Below are 27,083 nucleotides of genomic sequence, written 5' to 3' on the forward strand. Positions count from 1 at the left end.
TTGATTAGGGGAGAGCAAAGTTGTCATGTTCTATGGTTGTCAGAAACTAAGGGCCAGATGTAGGTAGCCAAATACCGGTCGGTAACGGCCGATTTCGGCCGTTACCGACCGGTATTTGGCTATTGAGATGTAGGGGGACGGAAACAGGGCAAATCGGTAATTTTACCGATTCGGTAAATATACCGGTCGGTAAATTTACCGACCGGTATTTTTACAGAATCGGTAAAATTGATATGTAGGTGGGACTCTTCTGAGTCCCACAAGGCCTACAATTCGGTATTTTACCATCAAATTCAATTTGATGGTAAAATACCGATTCAGGTGTGCATGCACATGTGTGCATGCACACCTGTGCCATATGACAGGCAGACCTGCCCTTAGGGCAGGTATGCCTGCCACATGGCCCCGAACCTTTTTTGGGGGTGCTAGAGGGTGTCAAAGTGACACCCCCTGCACCCTTGTCAAAATCGGTATTTACCGATTCGGTAAATACCGACCGATAATGCCCCATTCATTCCTATGGGCTTAAAAGCCCATAGGAATGAATGGAGCATTACCGGTCGGTATTTACCGAATCGGTAAATACAGATATTTACCGATTCGGTAAATGGAACATCTGGATGTTCCTACATACCCCCCCTTCTTATTTACCGATTCTTAATTACCGAATCGGTAAAATTCGGTAATTAAGAATCGGTAAATAAGTTTTACCTACATCTGGGCCTAAATCCCTTCTTGTCTATCCAGGGAGGTTAAACTCCTCCTTGCCTATTCGAGAAAGTTTCTAGTGAACTCTGAGCTAGCTGGCACACACATAACTTTAAGTCTAATATCGTCAGTAGAAGACCTAGTTAACCACAGTCCTACGTCTATACTATTGAAGATATTATTCTAATGCACAGAGCCTATTGGGATAATAGGAACTACACTACATGGCGCCCAACGATTTGGATAGGCGATAAATCTAACGCAAGACATTAGAGTAACTCAGTCGTGCTTTTTCACACAGACCCCTTTTCCCATAATACTCCAAAGACGTCTGGAGTGGGTGAAAGGTTAAATCCGCCAAACTTCGTAGGAGGAGACTCCTATGTAAGGTTCTTGGTTTATTCAACGTTGAAGGATACACTGTTCCAAAATATTGTGCATCTAATCATTGTTTCCATAGAAACCTGATCTGCAAATAAACAAAATAACCTTCCTGACGGTAAAATGTCAGACAGTGAAGAAGGAAGGGAGACAGCTAGAATAGCAGCTCAACTCCTAGCGGATGACAATAGTCTCCTACAGCAAGACCCGGAGGCAATACTAATCCCGGTCAACATAAGAAAAACTATAACCTTAAAACTTATAGAAAATGGACTAACACCGAGAGGTGGTACAGTCATATTCGTAATTGAGGCACACGAATATCGGCAGACAGAGGTATTCTACTCATGGATAAACTTTCCAGCAGCAAACGCTGTAACAAAAGAGTTCCACTATTATAAAATAGAGGTACCACCGGATATCTACACTCCTTTCAAGGAAGTGGAGATATCACTCAAATACCAAGAGCACCTGCTCTGGTTTAAAGGCGCCCTAAAACATAATAATCACATCACCAGGCTCGGTCCACTAGGTAGACCAGGAGCAACGTGGCCGGTCCTAGCCGGATACACACCACATCCAGACACTGAAGAAATGTCTGCACCAGATCTTTTAGCACAGCTAAAACAACTAATTAAAATACACAGACAAATAGTCCAATATATAATGCGGACTTCAACAGTCCAACCAGCTATTAAAATTCCACAGCTGACCCCTCATCAGGGGAACACAAATAAAATTACACCACAGAACATACAGTCCTGTTTAGGTAAAGTACCCGCAAAACGGGAACAAATTCTATTCTGGTTAGCACAAAAAATCACTCCGGTTGAGAAACACAGGATTCTGACTATCTGTCTTCCAATGGGAATCGCACCACATGTGGAGGACTGTGACACTTGGGGTACAGTCTTTGCTTCCGTTTACACAAAAACACATGGTGTTCCATCCATGTCAGTAATACCAGATGTGCTAAAACAAATTCAAGATGAATACGGTCCAGAACCGGCCCTAACTCTGGGTATGAAATTACTAAAAGACTTCAAGCAGGTCTCGGCAATATTACTAGCCAATATAAAGGGAGAAGCAGCAAATGTGGCGATCCGCCAGAGGTTGAAAGAGACAGATATAGCAGACCAACCATTTGAAATTGCCAGAATCATAGAAAAATCCTATGAAGAACTAGGAAGAGATAGTTTGGGTGGAATACCTGTGAAACCCCAACTAATTGAAAATCCTGAAAAGGTATTTATTAAAAATAATCTAAACACTCAAAAAAAGAGCTGGGATGGAAATAAACAATCCACTCCTAAAGAAAAAAGATTCCAAACCAGAGGAAGGTCTCCTCGGCGGAGAGAAAGATCTCCGGACCAAGGACACAAGTCTCCCCAAAGGGAGCCTTCCGTGAAAAAATACAACCTAGGAAATAGGGATAATATAAAGAAACCTGACAGATATGAAGATATTGATACACGTCCCTCTAAATCTTTTCAGACTTCCTCGCAGAAATCGGAAAGAAGAGGACGATCAGAACAGAGGGAAGAGCACGTAAAGTCCAAATACAAGGAACCTCCTCATCCAAATAAAAAATTACAATTTCCAAAGAAGAAGGTAGCCAGTATTAAAGTAATCAACCATGCCGAGAATACTGAGGACACAACTGAAAAACAGAGAATGGGCTCAGACAATGCTAGACAGTGCAGCAGAAGTGAGCATAGCTCGCAAGATCCTGATGAATCATCTGGAGACAGTGGACACGAATGAGTACATTCAGGTGGAAACTGCAGATACCAGAGTTAGCAAACCTCATAAAATATATGAAATAACATTGCGTATAGAAGGGGATAAGACTAGGAAAATAAGGGGTCTATTTTGGGATAATCTCTCTAAAGGCTATGACATCCTTCTAGCTGAAAAAGACTGGCCACCAGAGTTTGTCAGGGAGTGCCCTCATGGCGAAGAAATAATTATGCCTGCCTTCTCTAATCATATTCCAATACATAAAAAGTATACACTTGCAAGAAAGTGGGCAGTAGCCCAAGCTCCTGCAGTATATAAAAATCATGTGGGATGGGATGAGGACTCTCCTCCTCACAAAATCCAGTTAAAATCACAACCTACTGCTCAGAGGCAGTACCCAATTAAGCAAGAAGCTAAAAAACACGAAAAAGAGATCCTAGATCAACTTGAATACCAGGGGGTGATTGAAACATGCACCTCACAAATGAACAATCCTTTGTTTCCTGTCTCCAAACCAGATAATTCATATCGTCTTGTTTTGGACTACAGACACTTGAACGCATGTTGCAAAACTTTTGCAGTGCAAAACTCACTCAGTGCAGCACTAATGAATAGCATAGTGCGCAAAAAATACAAAACAACATTAGACATCTCTAATGGATTCTTTTGTCAAAATATAGCACCTGAAAGCAGATATTTGACCGCTTTCTCAATAAATGGCTCGCAGCAAAATTTCTGTCGTTTGCCCCAAGGGTTCAAGAACAGCCCAGGATTATTCTCAGCAAGAGTAACAGAGTTACTACAAATGTATGATGATGAGGCATTATCTTATGTCGATGAGAATGCCTGCCCAAGGAGGGGGAGAAGTCACCGGCCAGTGAGGGGCGGACATACCTGCGGGGAAGACGCTCGCCGACGTGCTCCTGGGGCCCTAACGCTGTAAGTCTCGCCGCCACTGCACGCCATCCTGCGGCTGGAGACTACAGCTCCCAGGGAGCTTAGCGGCCACTTCCTGCATCCGGCCACAGCGCGCCCGGAGGCGCTACTTGAGCAGGACGCTCCCTCCGCGTCGCGGGACGCGCGCGGGTGTGGGCCAGGCTAAGCCCGGGCAAAGGGCGGGCCCTCTGTGGCCCTCAGTGGACCGAATAGGACGGGACGGGCCACCCCCCTTGTAACTTCTGCTAAAGGAGGTATAGTGTACACACATTATTTTGACTCTTTCCTGTAATATCACTATCTCCACTCTGATTATGCCCTGCACGGGGGGAACAAGCTCAGCTGCGCAAATGCACCAAACGATTACCACAAGCTCTTTGCCTACTGTTCAAGTGATAGACATAAACTGTCCTTGTTACTCTCCATCTAGTACACTATCTCCTCCATTAAACTCCCCAAGAGAGCATAACCTGTCCCTGTGGGATGAACTAAACAGTCTATGCAAAACAAAGTATGTCAGTTTGGATGCACCCTCTCTTGCCAAAGGCACCGGTACTATAAATACTAAAGGCAGTACACAGGAATCCCCCCTTTTATCGAACAAAGTCAATACACAAGCCTCTGTACTTCCATGGCTATTACCCGTCAAAAGAAAGCATGATGAGGACAATGCCGAAAGGACTCAATCCAAATTCCATAAACCATCTGTAAGCCCCGCATGGTCTGTTCATAATCTCCCTATCATCATGGAGACTGATGTCAAACTGGATGAATCAATATCCTATTCCCAGGTCCTTCTATTGACTCAGATCGAACAGCTCGTTAAAACCATCATTTCCCCACTAACAGAAAAAATCAACGCTATAGGAGAAAGGCTCTCGGGTCTAGAGAATAAAATCACGGCTATCCTGAAACCCATTGATAATTCAGCAACTTCGAACCGACCCCAGCCATCTACCACTTTTCCAACAGCTAAGCCAACTGCCATCCACAAAAGCATGCAAGTCACCCTACAATCCCCTAAAATCCCAGATTCAACTATTCCCAAAGCTCCTTTCAAATCTGTTATACCAAGGCCCTCAGAGGTCAAGACAGTACGCAAAGTACCACACATACACCTCCCGCCAGAAGCCGCGCCATATGTGTCCGTCCTCTCAGGAGTACCAGCACTTGCGATGGGAAAAGCTGAAAGACAGCAGGATCTATTGAACAAAGTTATATTCTGGATGGGAAGAAATAGACCCCTACCACCGGATAAAGACGGCGGAATCCTGAGTGTGAGATGGGTGGGCTGGTTGGGCCCACTACCAAAAAACATTTCAGGGGACTTGGTACTGGTTAGATTCAGGAACCGGAACATCGCACCTTATTTAAGATCTTGTCCGCCCCAAGAAGGGGATGGCCCAATACATATTTGGGATCTATTTGATTTTTATCCCTGTATGCCAAATATCCCCCGGTTAGGACCAACAATAGCCTGCCACCACGCGTTGGGTGGGGAAGTCCAGGTACCCAGTGGTATTAGTTTTTCTGTTTCCAACAGATTTGATCCATAGTACAACTGTCGCAACTCTTGAGTCTACTTACCATAAAGGACAAACCCGTGTATCTTTACTCCAGATAGGTATAAACCCCTTGAATAATATGTTACACTATTGAACTCCGAGGTTGGGGTTATGTCTTTTTTGAAATTGAAGTTATGTTTATTCTTGAATGTACATATTTATTTTTAATGATTGTCTTTTTTTTGTACTCTTTTATGATTTTAAAAAACAAAATCGAATAAAGCATTTCAAACTAAAACTAAAAAAAAACTTATGTCGATGACATCTATCTAACAGACTATGACTTGGATACTCACTTGAAAAGAGTGAACACCATAATACTTGGGTTCGCAGCAGAGGGTTACAAATTCAACTTCAAGAAGTCAAGAATTGCCCATCTGACTGTCCTATTTTTAGGATATGAATTATCAAGTGAAGGCAAAAGCCTGGCTAAAGATTTCCTAGAGAAATGTGCTGTAATCCAAGCACCTAGGACACTGAAAAACTTGCAATCAATTCTAGGTTTCCTGAATTTCGGAAGAACTTACATTATAAACTATGCAGAGAGGGTTAAACCCCTCTATGATTTAATAAAACCAGATTTTAAAAGAATCAACTGCACTCAAAAACACACAGAAATTTTGAGATCTTTACAAACAGACATGTTAATTAAAACAAAACTACAAACACGTGACAACACACGCAACCTTGTGATTCGAGTCATCCCAGGAAGATGCGGATTCACATACCTGACCTCTAATGAGGGAGAAAAGGTACCGATAGCATACAAATCACACTTGTACACACAAGCCGAAATGAAATTTAGCTCAACGGAAAAAATCCTTACCGCAGTACAGACTGCTGTAGCGAAGGAAAGAGCCCTAGCACAAGGTAAATGAATAATCATCGTGACACCAATACCAGCCCTGGAGGCGGTAACAAAGGCAAGCATTCCGAATGCTAAAGCACTTCATCCGAGATGGATACAATGGCTAATTCCCTTGCTGCAACAGACGCGGTATACGAATTTGATCCTAATTTAAAAACACAAGAATTTCTCCAATATGAATTTGAATGTCCTCTGCCGACAGAAATTCTGCCTCTAGAACATTACGGCTGTATAATATATACGGACGGATCAGCACAACCCACAGTGGGGGGTAAGCAAGCTTACAGTGCTGCGTGCGCGATAGTTAAAGGTCGCTGGCACGAAGGAAAATTTAGACCACTTGTAACTAAAACACAATCTCTAGGAGATTGTACAGCTCAGTGAGCTGAACTACTAGCATTCAAGATGGCGCTTGAAAATACCGATTGCGAATTCCCCACACTCATAGTGTGCGATTCATATTATTGCGTTCAGTCTTACAATGAATACTTGCAGATCTGGGTTCAGAACGGGTTTAAAGATGACACAGGTGCAACAATAAAGCAAAAATCACTTTGGGAACAAGTAGTTCTTTTAAAGAAAGAACTACCAAAGACTCACGTGATACACTCACTGAGTCATCAGCGTGATGGCGTTCACGTTGTAGGGAATTCATTGGCTGAGACAGCCACAGCGGTAGCAACTAAATCGGCTTCCGTAGCTACAAAAAAGCGTTCAGTAAAATACATTGACGGTGAAACAGTGCTGGCGGTGAAAACGTCATCAAAAGGCGACTGCTCAGCATTACCGATCAACTATCCACTCAATTATACATACATAATCGATGCAAACTCCGTTCCTTTTGCTCGAATCCCTGGAGTGGGGGATAGAGTGATTCCAAACATGAACAGGAGAGTCTTGTTAATAGTAGACGCACATATTGGCGAGGGTCTTAGACATCGCACAATTAAGGATTCTCTAGCAGAATTACAATCAACATACTGGTGGCCAGGAATGAGTCTGGACCAACACCTATTCGCGAAAAACTGTTCAAACTGCAACAGAGATCGCAGTGGTGAACGAAACGGTGTATTCCCACGGCTTTTTTCTCAATAAGGAATAAGCTAACAACATAAACTCACCCAGTATGAATAATGCGTCTTATTAACATGTAGAGACTATTTTCACTTGTAATGTAGACCCCAACTTTCGGCTGACGTCTGAACTGTTATAAAAGATTTGCGAGGCTATAATGGCATATACGCTAGAAGCAGGCTACGTCCTGACCAATGTTCCCTCTAATTTTTTTCCTCTGTGTGCGGCAGTGTAGGGTCTCCGTGCGCTGCAGCCATGGCTGTGTGCACCAGGAACCAGACCGCGTGCAGCGCCAAATATCACTCTAAACTTGTGCTTTAAAAAACTGAAAAGACGGTGCATTTCCACACATACAACCCACGTTAAGGGGCTTAAGGCAGATTTGCAAGTTGGATACACAGGCCATGACATCAATTGGTTACACAGGCAAGTACACTTCATGTTGTAGAAAAGCACAAGACTCAAACGGCTGAGGGTCCATAGACTGCCTGAAGTACTTGCAGTTCTTCAGCTGATGGTTAGAGAGAGATGGATTGAAACAACTTCCCTAGAAGAAGAAGCAGGAAGAGAATTAAATAGTAAAAAAGAAGGCACAAGTGGACGACGTGCTCATTCGGAATAACCATCAATGAATATTCCGCCTCTTTGTCAAACACTTAGGCTTTCACACACATTCAGCAGTGTGCTGCTCTCTCTGGGTGTGTGCCTATAAAAAAAAACATAAATAGAAACATCCACTGAGGGAAGGTGACATGATAGCCTCAGATCAAAGCAAGGAGAGAGATAACACGGCCATATGGGCCACAGTAACACATGAGCTGGTCATACGCACTCCAAAGGTCAATTGGTACACAGGCTTTAAAGATGAAGTCAGCCAGGGTGGTGGAACTGAATGGGGTGGTGAAAAGGGTCAGCCAGGTGTCTCCAACCTTTTGTCCAATAAGAGCTACTTATGTTCAGAGAAAATCAGCCTGACTCAGTAATATTAGTGCTGTAACAGAGACCACACCAGACACGATTACATTAGTGACCATACCAGGATTGCAAAATAGCCAATATCAGTGTGAAACCTCTGTATCTATGTAACACTTAACAGCCATAGCTGCAATGCAACAAGATAAAAATAAGTCTCCAACGCTGCATTGTTTATTACTCAAATATCAGCTCTAAATATAACATAACATAGCATCTGTATGGTGGTATCTTGGTGCTGAAATAATACGTGTATATGTTTAACGAACTGAAAGGTTGGAATGGTTAAATTGGAAATTCAACCATTTTTCACAAACATCAACTTATGGATTCTGAAAATATTTTTTTTGTCTCAAATGCACTCTTTAAAAATTTGGTATACTTATATTAGCCCAATTCAGCAAAATCTTCTAATTTAGTGCACTGGGCATGTGAACTACTTACAGGTAGCTAGAGAGCTACTCTTTGGAGAAGCATGTGGTTTAGATGAATTGAACATATTTATTTATTTATTTATTTAAGGTTTTTGTAGAGCGTGTAGTAACCCGTGAGCATCCCAGCACTGAAACCTAGAAAGTCAGGAGGGTGTGGTAGCCAAGGAGGACGGAAATATCAGGGAAAGAGGAGCGTTTTCAGTGATTTTTTGAAAAGGAGGAGATTAGGTTCCATTCTCTATTTCCAGGGGAGGGTATTCCAGTGTTTCGCCGTGTTCACAGAAAAGCGTCGTCCCCCAGAGCGGGCTTTTTTCACTCTGTGTACTGTGACGAAATTCTCGTGGTCCGACCGGAGTGATCTGGTGGTTTTGTAGGGAGTGATAACGTTTATCAGGATGGGGGGGCCTTTGTTGTGAAGGAGTTTATGTGCCAGGCAGAGAGCCTTGAACACAACTCTTTCTCTGACTGGCAGCCAGTGAAGTTGCTTCAAGGCTGGCTTTGCCGATGATCTGGCCGGGGTGTTAGTGAGAAGTCGGGCAGCGGCATTCTGAATTTTCTGTAGGATGTTAAAGGTGGCTTCGGGGGCTCCCAGATAGATGGCATTGCTCTTGTCCAGCCTAGACAGAATAAGGCCTTGGATCAGCAGTTTCCGGGAGATGGGAGGGAGCAGGGGAAGGACTTTCCTACATGACCTAAGAAGTCCAAAGCAGATACCCGCCGTTTTTTTTGCCTGGGTTCTGAAAGACAGGTCTTTCTCAAGCCATATTCCCAGGCTCTTGACCTCGGTTTTGGGGACAGGGGGTTCACCTAAACAGGCGGGCCAGATGTTGGGCGGAAGGGAGAGCCCTTTTTGTCCAAGAAGCAAAATTTCGGTCTTGGACCCGTTGAGTTTCAACGCTGAGTTGTTCATCCATCCCTGGACTTCAGAAAGGCAACTGTGGAGGTTGGATGGTTCTTGGTTAGGGTGGGAAAGGGTTACCACCAACTGGGTGTCATCGGCATAATTGATGATTGTCACTCCGAACGGGGTGACCACCTCCTCCAGCGGGGACATGTAAACGTTAAATAACGTCGGGCTTAGTGACGAGCCCTGCGGCACTCCGCACCAGAGGGGAACTGCTTGGGAGTGGCTGTCATTCTCCCAGACTTGGAAGGAGCGGTGATTGAGGAATGACGCGAGCCACTTCAGGGCAATGCCCTTCACTCCGATATCTCCAAGACGCTGGATTAGAACCCGGTGGTTGACAGTGTCGAAGGCCGCACTGAGGTCCAGAAGGATCACTGCCACTGATCCTCCTGTATCCAGAATGCATCTGGCCTTCTCTACTGCTGCCAGGAGGGCGGTGTCAGTGCCCTGACCTGGGCGGAATCCCGTCTGGGAGCTCCTGAGTAAGTTGTTGGACTCTAAAAATAGCAAAAACTTTTTATTCACTAATTTCTCGGTGATTTTGCTGTTCCCTGGGAGGAGGGAAATTGGCCTGTAATTGGCTAAGTCCTGAGGGTCCAGTGCGAGTTTTTTGAGGTGACCTTTAACAACAGCCGCTTTCCAGCTGGAAGGGACCTTTCCTTGGAGTAAAGAGGCATTAATGAGGGCAGTTAGCGGTGGGACAATGGTGGGAGTCACTTTCTTCAGGAAGCGCATGGGGACCGGGTCGCTGGGAGAGCCACTCTTGATTGTGGCAAACATCGCGGATACCTCTTCAGTGGTTACTGGACCGAAGGTGTCAAGGTGGGGAACAGAGGTATCAGGATGCGGGCTAATGGAGGGGGAAGGATTACAACTGTCATCACTTGTGACACTGATTTCGATTGAGGGAGGGAGGCGAGGATTTTTTGAATTTTCTCATCGAAAAATGTTGCCAATTTGTTACATTTGTCTTCCGCGGTGTTAGAGTCAAGGGATTTCGCTGGGGGATCCGGGACATGGAGAAGTTCTTTTAAAATAGTGAAAGTTTCCCTAGCGGAGCAGGAGGAGTTTTTTATTCTTTCCTCATAGAATAAACTTTTAGTGTTCCGAAGCGCGAGTTTGTAAGTTCTCATGGATACCCGGAAGGCGTCTTTCTTGTCTGCGAGTTTGTCCTTCCTCCATGCGCGTTCAGTCCTTTTACATTCCTTCCGTAGGGCATTCAGTTCAGGGGTGTACCAGTGGGATGGGTTAACCCTCTTAGCTCGTTTAAGGGTAAGAGGCTGTCCAATGATTGGGTGAGCCAGGAATTAAACTCAGTATCGGCGGTTATGGGGTCAAGAGTAGGGGGAGGGACAGATTCCCTGAGCTTGGTTGCCCATTCTTCCGGTACAAGTTTGTGCCAGCGTCTGATGAGGACACGGGATATGGGGTCAAGTGTAGGGGGAGGGACAGATTCCCTGAGCTTGGATGCCCATTCTTCCGGTACAAGTTTGTGCCAGCGTCTGATGAGGACACGGGATTTGGGCAGTTGGAGTGGCGTAGCCTCGAGATGCCAATCAATCGGTATCAGAAAGTGGTCTGTCCAAGGGAGAGGGAGGGGAGCACGGGTTTTGAAGTCATGAATATTAGTGAAGATAGGGTCCAGAAGGTGGCCTTTGTCATGGGTGGCCTGTAGATTCATTAAACGTAGGCCAACGGAAGTAAGATCCAGCAGCAGTTCGGCTGCGGTAGTGTCGGTGGGATCCAAGAAATGGAGATTGAGGTCCCCTAGAAGTAGGAAATTAGAAGATGTGGTTGCCATGAGGGTGACGTAGTCAATGAGAGTGCTAGAGAACTTGGCAAGTGCACCTGGGGGTCAGTATACTAACAGCCCAGAAAGAGAGGTGACCGGCGATATCTGCAAAGCGAAATGGCAGCTTTCGCAATCTTCGATATTGCCATTGTCGATTCTACAGGTTAGGTGATCTTTGTATATTATGGCCAAGCCACCTCCTCTGCCGAGGGGTCTGTTCAGGGAGCAGATTTGGCAGCCGGGTGGTAAGGCATTTACGATATCGAAGTCGTTGTTAGGTGTAAGCCACGTTTCCGTGAGAAACAGAATGTCAATGGCGAGGTCTCGGATAAGGAGGTTTATCTCGTGGGCGTGTTTGACGAGGGACCTACAGTTAAGGAGGCAGAGTTGAAGGCCAAGGCATTCGGCCTCAGCGCAGGCCGGGTTGCAGAGGTCGCAGCTAATAAAGGGGTTATCTCCAGTATAGATGTATTTACAATTAGAGTGTTTGCGCGGGTTCAGTCCAAGGAGCCTGTCTTGAGTGTAAGTTAGTCGGCACTTTGGAAATTTGGGCATGGTGACAGGGCCTAGGGCCGTCCGGGCCCGGACGGGCCCAGACGGGCTTGCCTTAGGCGCGCCCGCTGCGCCCGTCCGCTGTGCGTCCGGTGCAAAGACATTATTTTATAGTGGGAGGTAGGGGTGTGACCTCTGATGCGAGGGCGTGTCCTGCTCCGGATGGGCGGGGGGGGCTAAGATAAAGTGAGTGCCCTGGCGAGCAGCGCTCCAGGTAAGAAACAGTTTAAAAACACGAATTACACAAGTTTTTTAAAAAGTAGGTGAAAAACAGCTAAAATCTCCCGGCTGTGCCTCAGGAGTGACTAGATTCTAAACGCGGCTCGTATTCAGCGCGTTTAAGAAGGCAAAAGGGGCGTGGCCTTTGTAAAGGGGGCGTGGTTACCAGGCGGGCGGGGAATGGCGCCTGCACCGGATTTCCCTCTCCCGCGTCAGTGCTAACCTCGGCTGCGCGGGGAGGCTAAGATAAAGTGAGTGCCCTGGCGAGCAGCGCTCCAGGTAAGAAACAGTTTAAAAACACAAATTATACAAGTTTTTTAAAAAGTAGGTGCAAAACAGCTAAAATCTCCCGGCTGTGCCTCAGTAGTGACTAGATTCATATATGAGCAGGACTACTATTAAAGCAGAATGCAGTCCCACAAGATGGGATACGATATCCTCCCCTGCAGCCAGGCTGTGAGAATGTGAACCATGTACACAGAAGATGAAATACTGGCTTCCTTACTTTATCAAAGTGCATGAAATACGTTTTAGTTTAGCTCCCTGATCTGCCAAAACGAAGAGTGCCTGGAAACAGGTTAGCGCTCTAATTTCTGCAGTATTGTGGCTTCCTTAATGTAAAAAGCATTTTATATAGTCAAAGACAAATTCGTGCTAAAAATGGCATCTCACATTTCCTAGAACGTCCCAACCACACTGTACTGCTTGTTTATAACGGGGCCTCTCTTGCCCCTCTTTTTATTCAGCTTTGAGACTGCAGAGGAAACTCGTCTGTGATGCAATGACCCCGATTTGCATTTGAAATATCAACCCTTCAAACCTAATTAAAGTAATGGAGCTTTCATACGGGGCGCGCAAGGACGGGTTTCTCACCTCACGTGGAACTAACTGGAGGGAATTCTGGAGTAGCACCATGCGGAGACCACTAGGCGCTATTACACTATACTGAGAAGGTCAGGCAATGCTCTCCAACAGTTACTAAGAAAAGAGTAGAGCAAGTTTAAAAACACAGCACTGTGTTTTTAAACTTGCTCTACTCTTTTGTTAGTATAGCGCAGGGCGGGGAAGACTGTGGCCTTTGTTTAAGTTGTCATGGTAATCACAGCTCGTGAAGAGGCTGTGATTAACATGAATACGTAAACAATAGCCCACAGTCTCCCCGCTTAGCGCCACGCCAAAAACATTCAGCAGGTGCCCCAGGCCAGCCTTACCTGCACTCCTGCTGGGAAAACCTCATCAAGGAAGTGCTTTTCGCGCCACTCGCTTTTTAAAGCAGCAGTGTGAATTCTCTCGGGGTGTCCTGTGTGTGCGCGCTACAGAAATGGGAGTGCGCGCTCACAGGAAGAGAGGTGGGCGCGCGCACACGCGCGCAGCATATTGGGAACAGTGGTCCTGACCAAAATCTTTCCTTTAGCTCCAAAAAAGCTTGTGGGAGGGTGCTTGGCCAGGATGAGCATTGCATTGCGGGACTCTTCTCACTTCCTTCCTGAGGGAAACAGGATTGTGTAAAGAAAAAACCAAGGCATAGAGCAATCGATAACAGCAAAGGTATTAAGTTCGGGAGCTGGGTGGGTCAAACATTTAATAAGTGTCCAACGTAGTCTTAATAATCTGCCAAGAAATTCTCTGAGAGGTCTCAGTCCGTACGAACTATTGTTTGGGACTAGAATGTTAGTCCAGGACTTAGATAGTCAGACTTCAGTGGTTAAAGAAAAATGCTTTGATATCAAAGATCGCTTGGCTATTTTACAGGACTTAAATGAAACAAGAAAAGTTGAAACAACAGCCAACAACCACTGAAGAGAAACCACCTGTCCCAGCAAGGCCTGTCTGGATTCCAAAAATCGGGGATCTGGTCAGAGAGAAGATCGCGGTAAAGAAGGAATTTGGGCCTTCTTACAGAAAAGCAGTTCCTGTCTTGTCTGTCAACGGGACGAGATCAGTAGTATTACCGCCCCTTGCTGGTAAAAAGGAGAACCGATTTGTATCCATCGACCTGGTTAAACCATAATCATGTGGCCAATAACAAGTAGTAGGCCAAGTGGACTCCCAAGAAGTAGTAGAACACCTAAGTTTGCTACATCCACAGAGGTTCAAACTGAAAGACTAATCACATTTGAAAATTCTACAGTGAAACAACAAGGACTATGCAACAAAGCAATAGAACTTGAACCTCTTAAAACCTAAATCAAAACTTTACATCAAGAAACTCCACTCTACAATGATGTAACGGACTATGCTAATGAAACAAAGCAAATCCTAAAAACAAAAAGTAATCCAGATGCAATTGAAACAATTGACAGAACAGCATCCGGCTACTTCATCAACTTCGATGATTTTTCTGAAGATCTGAATGAACCTGAGGATCATCCAACAAAAAGAACTTTTAAAGACAAAGCAAAGAAACTTTTTCATCAACTAAAAGAAACCTATCTGATTTCTCCATGGATTGAAATTTGGGTGGCATTTGGTGCATTTATCCTCATACTTTGGCTCATCATGGTACTATGCTTGGGACATTTCATTGAGGGAAGATATGCTAAAATGGACACAGCAAGCCAGAATATCAACTTGGTCCTTAAACCACACACATCTTCACACGTCGAGAAAAGAGAACTTTCTTCTGTCAACTTCACAGCCAATCCTATACCCGGCGGGGTAGCATGGGACAAAACTGAATATGAAATATATGGTCCTGTTGAACTACTGAAGTACCCACACCAATTTAAGATTTCATTAAGTGACTTTGTAAAACCAAGCACATTTGCTGATGATTGGGATTTTGAAAGTATTAATGATATGATGTCTGATCTAGTGATGTCAGCCAAATTTACAGAACATGATTATTTACAAGGTTCATCAAATTACGATCAAATGTTTTGCTATAACCATTATGGTAACCATTATCTGCATAAATCTACCCAGCCTAGAAATGTTTTAAATTTTAACCAATGGGAACATTGTGCAACTCCACCAAAAGGCAGTTCAAAAACATTTTATGATAAATATTCATACTTTTCAGGGTTTAACACAAGTAATGCAGAAACATTCTACTTCAAATTGTTAAATAAGACAGGAGTGAAAACCATGCTTATAAACACAAAATTGATATATTCAGACTAATTTTTTGAAAAAATAATACATTTGGTTTTGATTTCTGGAACAATAACATTGAAACGAAAATGATCTGGGGCACAAAAGATTGGCAAGTGCAAGGTTTAGAATCATTATTTAGAGCCTGCATGATCCCAGAACAAATTATATTTTTGAATGACACAATTCAGCAGACCACCTGTCTTGGTCTAGCCAAAATCAAAGACTTAAACAAACCGTCTATTCCAAAGCCAACAATGGATAGTAATAGCACCTCTGATGTTGAGATAGACGTAACCAGTATTTTAAACCAAAACAGAACACATCCTGAATGGAAACAATGGTTGATCTGGCCCACAGACACAAATAACTGTCAAGACAGATTCCTGAACAAAATACAGGGTTTCACATTGACCAGGCCAGACCCTAGATACTCCCAAAGACAACATCCAGGGATTGTAACTACTCACAGTGTGGGAAATCTCTGCCTTCAATGGCTACATACATCCACACTGGCAGAAATTAAGCAACACCTAACTTTACTTAAAGAAGGTGCTGACTTGCGCGATTTCATTATGGGACCACGCAAACAGCGTCAAAAATGTTTCATAGCGGCCTCTATATATGCAGCTTATAATGAAGCTTGGAAAGAAACTCAAATTGAGACAGCAGAAAAAATACGGGAAATTGACCGTGTTAATTTGGAAAAATCACTTTCTGTTGTAGACAATGGGTTAATGACTCTGTCTTCCAGAATATATTCACTGGACAGTATTGTGTCTTCAGCAATCGATATAATAGAGCAAGACTTACTGATATTACAACACGGTCAGTCTCAATTGCGTTCTATTGTACAGCTTGGCTGGACGTTGCAAAATCTGCAGTCAGGCTATGTGCCTTGGCGTTTAATCAACACAACGTCATTATTTAATATCTTTAACCTTACTGATAAACAAATCAGTTTGGCACAGAAGGGTGGTGACTATACAATTCTGAGCATTGAAAAACTTGAGAGATTACTATTGACAATGTCAGAACGACCTGTCATTGAATGGATAATACATGGGATAATAAATATTCCGATAACTACTTTCCAGTTTCAATACTGCCAAAAATATATACAGGCAGGCCAGTATGAAAGGTTGGGTAGAGGATACATTACGTCGATATGGGATTTGCCCTATACACACACATGTGTTAGTAATAAAGGACAGAGTGTATTTCTTAGTGGCAATAATTGTGCAAAATCACTAAGTGGTATACTTCTGTGTCAGGGTTTAAGTTTGCATGGGGCCTGTGAAGGGACTTCAAATAACCTTTCATGTCACCAGCTAGGCACACCTGCAACACGAATAGAACCATTCTTTAGGAGACTCTCGAACGGGAGTTACATTCTAATTGTAGATCGCAGATGTTGCAGCCTAATGCCCGGAAAACCTTATCTCGTGAGCGTGACTACCAGGGTCATGTGCTGTGAAAGAGTATTGTTCCCAAACGATACTCCAGACAGGGAGGCAAGGTTTTGGCCCAGTTTTAATTTCTCTTCTATTCGAATTGATACTTTAAGCAGAATGAAGACTGTGCTCCTACAGACGCCAACCAGGTTGACGTCATCAAAAGAAACGTATGATCTCCAAGTTGCAAGGACAACGGCAGAGATTCATTCACTGCTATCAACGAATAGCCCCCTACACTTCGCAGAAATACTAAACGAAATCTTAAATAGTTCTGATACCAGTGGTATCGCCAGTGTATTTAAGACAGTTTTTTCAGGCGCTTTAACACCATTCAACGCGATCCTGGGTATTTTTCCAAACTTCGCCCATTCTCTCTTTGGCGGACTACCTCTCCTGTTGGGACTAGTAGCAGGCGTCCTATTTTTGCTACTTTTGCTTCGATATGGCAAACCGTGTCACAGACATGACTCCAACAGCAATGGAAGAAACGATCCTAGCTATCCGCTACCGGGACCGCATAACTAAAGTCCTTGGATTAGCACGGCTACGCGATTTAAATATGACTTGGTTTCTTTCATTCAGACCCTTGTGGCAGACCTGTGTTATGCCTGTATTAAGGTGCTTGCTATGCGGCGAAGAATGCGTGTTGGACACCTGTCTCACACTACAATCAGAAGTGCCATTGGATGCAGAGACTTTGTTGAGTCCAGTTAAGGCTCATGCATTGTGCTGTCCCCAGCGGCTACCAATCCTGATGACGGCATTAGTGGAGACTTCACCACTGCGAATGAAGGGTAGTGAAGTACAAGATGAAAGCAGCATCGATCAGGTACGACCATCTGTCAGCTCTGCTGATCAAACCATCACTGAAAGCAATCATGCTCATGACTGCATGGTAGCGTCATTTTCCAACCTTGTCGAACTCTCACCAGAAGCTGTTGACTGTTTTTTCGAACATCTAAATGATATGATGTTTTCACCAGAACAGAAAGAATGACTTTGAGCAAACGTGCACACAGCGTTCTCTGAACTCTGAATTTGGCCTTCAAATTTCAAAATAAAGCCACTAAGAATTCTTCGAGTCTGCTCCTGCAAACAGGAACGTTCTCCAAAACATCCAAAATATTTACCTTTCAGGCACTTATCTTCTGCTTAAAGTAAACTATTCTTAGAGAACAGACACTTCTATTTTTAGGTACCTCTAGGAGACATTACCTCGACCTCTAGGTTATTTACACATAAGATTGTATTTCTATGTGATGAAATGGACTCGCATTTTTTTTCTGTACTAAAAGCCATTTCATGTGTTATTTTCGCAAATCATTCGTGCAGATATACAATGTGCATCCTCTTTGAATGATTACACTGCTTGAATGCATACAGTAACTATTTTCATTTTTTCATGTGTTACGCAAATCCAAAGTAATGCAAAATTAATGTATTTTGGGCAGGTTTTGAATACACATACAATATTAGTTATGTTTACTATGCTTAGGTTAGTAAATATGGACATAGATTCAGTGGAGTGGGTGTGATGTATTTCCTATGGGAACTGTATCAATATTCCTGTTTCTGACCCTTGTCCGGTTAATATATCAATAGTGGCCATACAACGGCACAGAAACCCGTTTTCTGATTAGGTCATAGCGCATGCTACCACGTTAGGCAAGCACTATTCCCCCAGCCCCCATAGAAAGCATACCGAGTTCTCAAAACAAATCAAACCTCCAGCAACCTGGGAAATCCCCCGCAGCTATTGTTTTGATTTAACCATGAACTCCAGTAAAGAATGTACGAACGACCAGTTCTTATGACATCCTTATTGACGTATTTATGTCCATCCTTACGTCAATCTCGGCACCTTTCAGGTATAAATATTACCGACATTGTCCTAAGCAAACACGATGGTGGTGACGAGATTGGAGCAGCGATACTTGCCGAGGAGCCCAGCTGATGCAGAAAAAGCCCACGGACGCTGCCCCTCCCTTTTGACGCGCTGAGAGAGAGACGCTGCCTTTTCTCTTGCCGAGAAATCCAGCTCCGGCGTTCCTAGCCGCCCTTGCGGGCAACTGGGATATCGAGTCCTGAGATTGAGATACCAGCCCTCCAGCCTTCTAAATCCCAGGTACTGAACTGAATAACCCCTCACAGAGAATTCTTGAATCAGATCCTTGACAAAGCAAACTTAACTTAAGCTACTTATCTACTCCCGCCCACGTATTAGGCTTAGGTCAGGTACACTGGGGTAGGCGTAGTTAGAAGCACCAGTTGAGTACGATTAGTCAATGTATGTATGTATATAACTTTTATCCATTTTAGTATCATATGGCTAAGAAACCATATAAATGCTTTTACAGTATTATTTTATAATTCTGTTTTTACTGTATGCACTTTACTTAACTATAAGTATTGCAATAATACCGATTCATTTCTCTTGTATGAGAAAAGAGACTGATCAATAAATAACATCTTTTTATTGAACCACGCCCATCTCCTATTTCTCTACAAACTGGTGAAACTAAGAATGCACGTACTGACTGAGTAAAATAAGTTGTCTTTTGTTTTCACACGACTCTAGAGATATACTCTTGATTAGGGGAGAGCAAAGTTGTCATGTTCTATGGTTGTCAGAAACTAAATCCCTTCTTGTCTATCCAGGGAGGTTAAACTCCTCCTTGCCTATTCGAGAAAGTTTCTAGTGAACTCTGAGCTAGCTGGCACACACATAACTTTAAGTCTAATATCGTCAGTAGAAGACCTAGTTAACCACAGTCCTACGTCTATACTATTGAAGATATTATTCCAATGCGCAGAGCCTTTTGGGATAATAGGAACTACACTACACCTGAAAGGAACATGTTGAAATCTCCCGAGACAATGTAGTTTGAAGTTGCGTCTTTGGTAATTAGCTTTGTTAAGTTGGGTACCAGGAGATTTGAGCAATTTTTTTTTTACGGGATGTAGATATTAACACGTATTAGCGGTTGATTGTCTTTGAGTCCTGCTATTTCCATCTGTACAGTCTTTATTCAATTTTTTGGCGTGTTTTTACTTGTAAATTCATTAACGGTCGTTATGGTTTGGATCAAGGCATATGTCGTAAGGCCTCCTTTCAAATGACCAAAGTTTGAGCTTCTGGTTGCTGGGAGAGGGTATGCTTTAAAACCTTGTAGGTGAAGTGGATCTTCAAGCCACATTTCTTGGAGGAGAAATATATCGAATTGTTGGAGATACGTCGATAAGACATTATGCAAGGTTTTGGCTCGTAGGCCCTATATATTCCAGGAGCATAGTTTTAGTTTTGGAGTCATTTTTTCCTGATCTGCTCTCTGTCATGGGATATTAGCTCTGGTATCTATAGCTTTTGGTATCCAAGTCCAATCGTTTGATGTATCATTTCCACCTTTATCTCGAGTACTCAGGGTGTTAGAGATGTTGCTCTCCATGGCACCTACAGAGGTACTTCGGGCCCCCTTAAGCACAGAGTTAGTGGGCCCGGAGCTGCTCTTATTGCTTGGCCTGCTGTCATTTGGTCCTTTATGGTGTCAAAGTAGTGGCTCTGGATAACCGACTGCATGATGAAGCAGAAATCGGATCCCCCAGGCTTCTAGTTGGTGCTCCGCCTTTAAAAAAAAACCGCTATTTCCCGGGTTGGCTGTTTTTGTTACCTCTTGCCACAGATATTTGCACATTTCAAATTCTACAGATTCCAGGTCTTGTGAACCAATCCCGGCCAGGTTGCTGATGGCAGTTAGTATTTGGAGAATGTTTCCTCTGTTTAGGATGTTGCCCCGTCCTTTCGATTTATACTCTGGGATGAACAAAATTGTCTTGGACGTCTCCCGTCAGGTGTTGTTTGGAGGGGTTTCACAGCGTGGGTCCTTTTCTCTTCTCCCAACGTTTAGGAATGGCTGTGTTTCTGGTTCCACTCTTTCTGCTATTTTGGTACTTCGCTCTTTTTTCCTCAGCCCTACATTGAGGGTTCACTGTATATTTGGTCCAATTATTTTTGCTATTTCCAATTTTCGTACGTTGTTTCTTTTAGCTCGGTGGGTGCCTTTACGATTGTTGCTGTTTCAGGGACAGCTCCCCCTGCTGTTGCCGTTCCTGATATATTTTCCAGCTGTTCAATTAAGTTGATGGTTTCTGGGTGTTTATATTCACCTAAACGTGCCTTTCTTGCAAGTTATGTCCCTCTTGGACGGGTTACGCCTGTGGCAATCAGCTCAGTTAGTGGATTTGGTGGCTCTCCCCTTACTCTGTGTTCTAACTGATGTCCGCTTGGGGCTTTTGTTGCTACTTGAAAGAAGGATATTATAGATTGTTTTTTATTCCTTCCTTTTCTCTTCTGTTTCCTGCATTGTTTGGCTGAGTGACATTTTTTCGGCGATACGGCCCCTTCGTCTGATTGGCTTGTCTGCTTGTTATAGGTGCTAGGGTTCTGCTCAACTCATTGTTGTTGGAGATCGTCTAAGGGCCCTGGGGGGGCCAAATCCCAGATGCTTGCTCTCTCTATCATGAGTCCCTGGTTCCTCTTGTTGTTCTGACTCGGGTGCCGCTTACTACTCCTGTCAAAATCAACTGAGGTATACCCAAATCACCCTCTTATACCTTGGTATGGGACGAATTTATAGAATAGAAAATGGTATAAAAGGAAAAATACAGCACAATTTATGAGAAGAGCACATTTAATTACCTTCTCCAAAATTCATATTATTTTAGGAAATATATCAAAACATTTTCATGACACACATGCGCAGAGGCACCTAATCAATTAAATAAACACAAACATTCCATACAAGGATAGAAACAATCTATATGTACAACATAACATAACACACTAACCCTACAAAAATAATTCTCACTAGTGTCCCTCTTACAATTAAGGGTAAACCACTTGGAGGTAGTCCGGGAGGCACACCTAGGGTGAAAATAATTAATGGGCCTAATTCTAGTGTGGCACCCTACAGATATACAGATTGTTCAAATTACAACAACTCCTCCTTAGAAGTGTTCAAGACTGTGAGTAGTAGTGGTAGAATGGTGAAGATGCATCATAATAGTGTGGTTTAAAAGATCTTGACACAAGGTATTAGTGATTAGGCTTCTTTTTATAAGTCTGTAGAGTGGTTCAGTTTAAAAATGGCACATATTTGGTGTTTGCTTGAAATTGGAAGTTTTTCTATGAGTTTTAAGGTGTTGATAGGTTTATGGTACAGACATATGCATGCATGCTTTTAGGAATATTGTGAGACGTTTTGCAAAGACATGTGAAGGGTTACTGCTTTGTATTTGGGTAGGTGTAACATTATAAGTAGTTGTAGAGTGGTAAAGCAGCAGCCCAAAAGTGAGGTTTGAGATATGTTTGTAGAGATATTATTTATTAGCATAATTAGTATGATATGTGGAAAGGTATATTTCTTATAATCCACATAAATTTCAGTGTCTCTTTGAAAACTGAAATGTAGTCTGTGAAGTTTTGAGCTGTGGATGGTTTTGTGAGTGAGTTATGTCTCTACTTGCACATATATGATGGTATATGTTATTCATCTGAAGATGATAGATATATAGAACACAGGTATACATTGAGCTGTATATTACTTTTACATATGATGCTTCTAGAAAAAGGTAGAGACATATGCATGCATGCTTTTAGGAATATGGTGAGACTAAATCAGAGACTTGTGAAGTGTTGCTAGTATATATTTGTGTAGGTCCAAAAGCTTAAGTAGTTTCAGAATGGTGATGCTGCAGCTCGAAACTGTGGTTTAAAAGATGCTGGCAAACTTGAGTCTGTTAAAAGGTATTGTTCAAATATATCACAGTATTTTAGGTGTATATTTGAAATGAGAACTGCAGGTTCTTACGTTTTCAGATCTGCGTGGTTTTGTGACTGTATTTTTTATGTGGAATTATTGATTATGGTACTTTATGAGAGTCTGGGTAAAAGTTCACTTGAAATTTGCAGCATACATCTAGGTGTGTTTGAAATGTTAAGTGTACTCTGTCAAGTTTTAAGGCCTTCATGGTCATATCATTGTGATTATGTGTCCACTTGCACATGTATTCTAATATGTGTAATGCTTTTGGCAATAGGTATACATAGAAGTATGCATGCTTTTAGGGAAATAGTTGGAGTTATGGTAGAGACATGTGATAGGTTCCTGATTGATGTTTGGCTAGGCCCAATATGTGTAGAATGGTGAAGTTATAGAGCAAAACTGAGTTTTCAGACATGTTGACAAAAGAGATTACTGATTTGGCTACAATCTATGAGTCTGGGGAAAGGTACACCTGAAATACACTGCAGAAATGTTGGGGTGTCTTCGAAAGTTTTCTCTACTTGTTTATTTCTGTTCTATATGATGACGATTTCAAAAGATAAACATATATGCATGTATAGTTTCAGGAAGGCACTTACTATGTACTCCTGCAATCCTCTGGATAATACCCATCAACTCATGCAATCACCCAGACATTATCAATGTATTCATCTAATCCCTCAGACATTAGTCCTGCAATCACGCAATCACACAATCACCAATGCGTTAGTTATATACTGGTTTGATTACCCAGTCACTACCCTTACACTCCTCCAATCACCCCGTCAGGATCTATGCACTCCTCCAATCACTTAGCCAGTGCCAATGCACTTATAAAATCACCCAGGCACTACATTTACACTCCTCCAATCACTTAGGCACTACCACAGTACTACTCCGATCACCCAGACAGTACCGATGCACTTATAAAATCACCCTGGAACTTCCTATGTACTCCTATAATCCCCCAGATATTATTCCTTAACTCATGCAATCACCCATACATTACCTACTCTTCTAATCCCCGAGACATTACCTCTGCACTCATGCAATAACCAGTGCATTAGCTATACCCGGGGTCTCGATCCTTTTCTTTACTACAAACTGCTTATGTTCAATGAAAAGCATCATGAGCTTCTGTATTGGTAATGCACACTCCCCTGGCACCAAGGTACTCGTATTAGTAATAAGTCTTTCTAACACCACACGATTTATTACTGAAATATCAGCATTAAATATATTTTAGAAATGTAACAATTTTTCTCCAAGCATCAGGGTACGAGTTCTGGAAATGCACATATTTTTGTTTTAAATACACATTTTTCAATTTTGGTGTAAGTATAATAAAGCAGCCAAGCAAAAGCTTTTAATTTAGTATGCTGTGCTGCACACAAGAGAGCTACTTAGAGGCATCTGCTGAGCTACCAGTAGCTCACAAGCTACTCGTTGGAGAAGCCTGAGCTATACACTGGTTCAATCACCCAGGCACCCAGGCAATACCCTTGCACTCCACCAATCACCCTCTCAGGATTTATGCACTCCTCCAATCACTTAGCCAGTACCCATGCACTTATAAAATCAGACAGGCACTACCTTTACACTCCTGCAATCACTGAGGCACTAACACAACAGTACTTTAATCACCTAGGCAGTATTGATGCGCTTATAAAGTCACCCAGGCATTTCTATGTACTCATGTAGTCCCCCCAGATATTACCTGTGAACTCCTGCAATCACCCAGGCATTACCTATTGTAGTCTAGTTCCTATAGTACCCTTCATGCAGGATCTGTGCTGTTTTTGGATAACATATACTGTGGGTCTGGTGGCAGACTGACTCTGTGCACCCCCGCTGAGTAGGTTAGCCTCTTTTTGCATTAGCTAGCTCACAGTTCCATTAGAATCTCCTTTTATCAGAGAGATTAGTTTTCACCAACCTCAAAACACAACAAAGCCTGATTCCTCAGACTCGTGGAAACAATATACTACTTTTCACCCTGTCACTCGTGCTTGTTATTTTCTCTCAGAAATGAACACAAAACCACTGGGTATGGGCTCCCACGGGCATTGCTTGCCACAATTGTATAAAGAACAAAACAGTTGCAAATGCCACTAATTTTTCAAATTGAACATTAGTTGAATGAACATACGACTGAAACAATATGTTTGATGAATTGAATTCCGCTTATTTTAATTTCTTTGTATTTTCAATTAAACACTTCTATTTGAAAGTAATTTTCACACATATTCTACAAATATTAAAAACCTGGAGTGCACGACAAATAACATATACAATGTTAACAAACTTGTTGAATATTTACAATATAATACAACTCACCATTCAGTCTTCACTCATACATCACTCAATCCACTACAAACCACACCGACTAACAACAAAACATACATGATTCGAAAAATGCTGTAATCAATCTCCAGCAACAAAAGCCAATGTTTTTATCACAGTAAATTGAATATGTACAATGATTCCCTTGTTAATAAATCAATTGTAGTTTTTTTGGCTATAAAAAGGGTCTACGCGTTTCGAACTACCGTTCTTGCGTAGTTCTCTTCAGGACCAATCTGTAATGAAAAAACAAAATCTATTGGAGGGGGGGAATTAATTATCACTACGCTGCCTTCCCCAAAACTCGAGTGTCCTCACCTACCTTGAGCTCGACAAAACAAGCTGGAGGAGTTGTGATCCCAATCTAAAGAAACACATTTGAAAATACCATAGTCAGAGATACATTCACGAAATCACGCATCATGTCAAGCACCCTTTCATTCGTGCCCCTGACTTACTTGGGGATTTGCAATGTGCTGCCGGACTGGCCTGGCTCGCCTGTCTGTGAAGGGGAACAATTGCATGCCTCTGATTAGTGGCAGCCCTGAGTGTCTCTTGTTTAAGAACCGCGGAAGTGGGAGCGCCGCTTACCTGATTCAGGCGGCTCAGGCGCTTTGTATACGAATAAAGAATCTATCGCCTCATTTTCCTTGCGTTCATTAATCTTCACTGGTGAAAGTTCTGTGTGAAAGGAACGTATACGAGGGGTTATTAATCACTCCGGTTTTGCCGGTTTGGAGGCGGCGGTGATTGCTGATAAAATGCGCAGATTCGCACTTACTCCACGAGTCGTGGCTGGGTCCCGTCTGTGTCACTGGGCGTCCGGACGCTGCACTGAATGTTAGCACTTCCTGGTCCACTTGGGATTGTGGGTGCTGTAGTTCCCGACATTCGGGCCATTAATGATGTTGAAATTGAACAAAAACTTTATTGTTCTTGTATTTGATGGTGCATGCAACGATGTTGGAATCGTGGAAAAACTTTATGGTTTTGTGCATGTTTTGAAATAGCGTCTTGTATCTGATGGTGCATACCGCGATGATAATTCTCTTCATGGTTGCGCTGATTTTCACTCATGGCTTTCTGGAAGGGCTTATAGTTTGAAAATCTCAGACAGTTCATTTAATCCTGAAAACACAGTGTTGAATTTCAAAATGAGCATTGCCTCTCTTTTAATTAGTTTGGCATCCAAATCGCCTCCTCTGGTGTCATTCTCCACTCTGGAAATAACTGTCCAGGTTAATTCATTTTTTTGGTGATTTTTTTCTTTCCAGTGATTCACCAATGGGGCATTGGCAACATTGTTTTTAATTCTGGATTTATGCAGTTGTATTCTTACGCGAACCTCTTGGTTGGTTTTCCCAATGTATAAGAGGTCGCATGGGCATAAAATTCCATACACTACATACCTCGTTCTACAATTGGAGAAAGTCTCGTGTTTCCAATTAATTGCACTGTGTGAGAATACTTTGCCTTCTTTCATAGAATCACAACATGAGCAGTTGCCGCATTTATGGTGGCCTTGAATGGGAGGCAAGCGTAGCATATTTCGTAAGTCTGGCTTTTTTATCGGTGGTAGTGCTGCTCTTACCAGATGATTAGAGATGCTATGGTTTTTTCTAAATGCAAACAGGGGTTCCTTATGAAACATTTGGTCTAGATCTTTGACCAAGTGCCAATTCTGTTTAACTAGTTTCTTTAGTGTGTTTGAATTCGGGCAGAACGTTGATATAAATACCATTCTGTCCGTGTTCTCTTTCGGTCTCCTTTCCAACAAACATTCTCTCGGTGTCCACCAAGCTCTTTTGCAGGATTTCTTGAGGAGTTTCTTTGGATATCCTCGTTGTTTTAAATTGTTGGTCAAGACCTCCGCATGCCTTAGATATTATTGCTTTTCCGTGCAATTGCGGCGAATACGGAGATACTGCCCATAGGGCAAATTTTCCTTGAGGCTCCGCGGGTGGTTGCTACCGAAGTGTAATGCTTTATTGCGGTCTGTCGGCTTTTTATATAGCGTTGTCACTAGACCACCCATGGAGGGGTATACTTCCACGTCCAGGAATGGCATCCTGTCTCGTGAATAATCCAAACTGAAATGGATCGCTGATACCCTGTTGTTGAGCCATTCGTGGACATTTTTTAGATTTTCTTCAGACCCTGTCCACACAAAGAACACATTGTCAATAAAGCGATGCCAATTGGTTATCCGTTGGGAAAACG

The sequence above is a fragment of the Lissotriton helveticus genome, chromosome 7 (assembly GCF_964261635.1).
Source record: "Lissotriton helveticus chromosome 7, aLisHel1.1, whole genome shotgun sequence".
NCBI lineage: Eukaryota > Metazoa > Chordata > Amphibia > Caudata > Salamandridae > Lissotriton > Lissotriton helveticus.